This window comes from Peromyscus eremicus, chromosome 1, assembly GCF_949786415.1.
Source record: "Peromyscus eremicus chromosome 1, PerEre_H2_v1, whole genome shotgun sequence".
NCBI lineage: Eukaryota > Metazoa > Chordata > Mammalia > Rodentia > Cricetidae > Peromyscus > Peromyscus eremicus.
This window is the reverse complement of record NC_081416.1, coordinates 105,627,124-105,630,475: the sequence shown is the minus strand read 5'-3', so window position 1 is coordinate 105,630,475 and position 3,352 is coordinate 105,627,124. Positions and strand designations below refer to the sequence as shown.

Below are 3,352 nucleotides of genomic sequence, written 5' to 3'. Positions count from 1 at the left end.
ACTTTTACACTTCCTGGTTTCTGGAATCTGAACTGACTGGTTTTAGTAACTCATGGGCTGTACCTAAAAGGAGAAATCTCAGGCCTTAGTTTTAGGGTGAAAGCATTTTGGTCTTTTTTCTAAGATGGCTCATTTTGGTCTCACAGTTAAATCCCGGTAGCACATAAAATCACTAACTAAGGCTCGTGGAAAATAAGGGAACAAACCAATATTTTTATGTATTCATACTTCATCTGGACCCTCAAGCTTCTTCAGGTTCAAACCACATAAGGACATGTAGTTTATGGGACTAGTGTTAATGTTTCCTATCTCTGTTCTTTCATTGAACTAATAAAAAATAACACATACATCATATTTTTACTGTGGAAGTTAAGGTTTGTGATTTAACTTCCAAGGATCAAAATGTTAAGTGAAATGTCTGTAGCTACTACCCACCCTAATACTCTCTTACAACTTTCTTTGCCTAGAAATTAAGAAGTTTCTGCAATTATTCTGTGCTCAACTGAAACGTTTTAATCCACCATTAAAATATTTTGGAAGCAAGATGTAATTATCCAGGCCGCCCTTTGGGCTAGTGAAGCTGAAAGGCTAACACTGAGCCACCATATGGGCTGTGCATGGTGGGGCCTATTGGAACCAAGCATTTAAATCCATTTCTTCCTGAGAACAATTAGATGAAACCATCCAATTCTTCCAGGAGCTTTGAAAACGATCACCTGTTGGACCCAGACTCTGGGTAAATTGCTTTCATTTGAATATGATTTGGAATTTGTTCAACTAATCACAGTCTGTTAATTGCATTTTGGAGGAAGAAAGAAATTGAATGAAGCAACTGGTTCTTGTTAGATCCAAGGCAGCCAGGGATTCAGTGTGTGGCTACAGCATTCTACCTTGTTAATCTCAATAAAAGGCAGACTTTGCAAGCTGTAATAATTAAGTCACCCTTTGTGAAACAAAAATAAGTTTTGTATGAGAATATGCTATGCTAGACTGTATCAAATTATATGTATGTATACATATATAAATACATATTACCTATCCCTATTTATGTTAACCCAAATGGCAAATGCCCAAAATATCAATAGCCTAATATATTTTTATTTTTATCATCATTCAGTGGAAAAGCTGTTTTATTGGGGGTTGTATACAGAAAATAAAATCACCAATCTATGGAAAATGCATTTTAAAATGAGTCATCAGGACTTTTCATCTTGTTTTTAAGCCTCACAAATTTGCACAGATGATTAGAATATAAGAAGGGGAGGCTGCATTTGAGGTGAAGACTGACTAAGTCTCAGTGAGTACAGAGCTCAACCCTCTAACAGTCACTACCTTCCCATAGTCCTCTGTGACTGGAAACCTTACCTTCATTGCCTGGAGGAGTTTACCCAGGTTTACAAGCCAATGATCTTGGCTTGATCTATTCTCCTGGTCAGTGGGGACTGAAACCAGGAACCCCACAAAGATGTGTCCTTCATTTCAAGCTACCAACAAGAATATCACCCCACTGCTCTGATGCCAGACACTACTGGCCCCATCTTCTGGATGTCCAATTTCCTGTATTCAGTAGATGAAACCAAGACAGAGGACCCTGTCTTACTGGCTGTAATGGGTCTGCCACTGATGAATCTTGCTGTGGTACATTGTCCCACTGCTGCCCACAGTTCAGGCATTTACCTAAAGGAGACACTAAATAGAAGGGACTGGAAGGGGGTTCAGAAGACACATATCAGCTGTCAGGTGGAATATCAACACCACAATCTCAGATTGAAGCGAGACTGCACTACAGTCTAGAGTAGATATGCAAGGTAGTTTTTCAAGTCTGAAAGTCTTCTAGAAACAAAGAGAATGTAGGCACATGAGCAGCCTGGAAGACCTAGAGAGTCTAGAAATCAGCCATCTGGCTGGACAAAGGTGTATATACTTTCAGCAGTTTTTAATCTGACTAGCTATTTTTTTCTCTCTTTGCAATACTGAGGACCTCAAGCATGCTAAGCAAGCCCTCTCCCACTGAGCTACAGCTCTAGCCCTCAGTGAATTTTACAATAAAACCATATGCTTCCTTGTAAGCCACCTCTTTCCTATGAACTAGCTCAGCTACTTCAGGCCTGCATCATGATCCCAATTCCTTACACAACTGTCTGAGAGTCCAGCCGCAGGAGTACTCCAATAGGTTAACACGGAAGTGCTTCAGTGGCATTGGCAGTGATGGACAAGTAGAGTGGGTTCAGGCAGAAATAATGACGTAGCGAATCTGGCCTGCCTCAGGAGGACAAAAATGGGTGGGGGTTGGGCACAAACAAGAATTATACTTAAAGGTGTTCTACTAAAAACATTGAATTATATAATTCATCACTTGTCATTATTATGACAACAAAAAAGGTATTTCAATACCTTTGGACGATGCTGATGAAATTTCAGAGAGTTTGTCATTTGTAAATATATAAACCTAACTAGCACATGTACTGTTACAGCATCAGGTTCTGGAAGAATGAAGATTTCTTTGAAACCTTTGTAGACACATCCCTTCCCATTCCAGCTACTTCTTTGCTGCAAATGCTGGGACTCTCATGAACTGCCAGGATTCTGTCACCTCCACCCTGGCCTCCTTTCTGAGCATATCCCAGGGGTGGAAATATGGTAAATCTGCCTTAGCTTTGATGCTTGTTTATTAATTCATTTCTGGTTGTAAACTGTGGCAGATCTTCCACTCCACTCCCATCAGCCATTTCATCACCTTGTCCAAAATGTCTTTGTTGTAACTGCAACCTAGGAAGAGAAGGTTGGCCCAGACCATGGATAGGGACAGAAATTGGTCCAGGTGGCCACCAAAGTCAGGTGGGTCTTGTTACTCAGGCAGGTAAGGCAGGATGAACTCCCTGCGAGTTCTCCAATACTTCTCAAGTATGAGCAAAACTGCTTGGTGAAGTGGCTGCCTGTAGTTCTCTGGAAACCAGCTCCTCCACAGAGGCGGTGGCCTTGCCACCCACCAAGGGTCCTACCACTGCTGCCTCTGCCAAGGGTCGCACTACGCCTAACATATCTATTGTTTTTTTTTAAGACAGGATTTCTCTATGTAGCTTTGTGCCTTTCCTGGAACTCACTCTGTAGCCCAGGCTGGCCTTGAACTCACAAATATCTGTCTGCCTCTTTCATCCCGAGTGCTGGGATTAAAGGTGTGAGCCACCACCACCCGGCCTGCCTAATATATCTTAATCATATAATACCAACTGTTTTTGGCCTTTCAATTTTTTTACAAGCTTTTATTTTTTTAAGTAGTTTTATGTTTACAGAAAAAAAAAAAGGAACACAGATTTCACTGCCTCCCCTTGACAAGGTAGTTTGTCACCTT

The 3,352-nt window shown here is 41.1% G+C and overlaps 1 pseudogene; it reads right to left on the bottom strand.

The window, feature by feature from the left end:
* Positions 1 to 2,651: 2,651 nt before the first annotated feature.
* Positions 2,652 to 3,041, bottom strand: LOC131913819 (CDKN2AIP N-terminal-like protein; annotated as a pseudogene).
* Between the last annotated feature and the right edge of the window lie 311 nt (positions 3,042 to 3,352).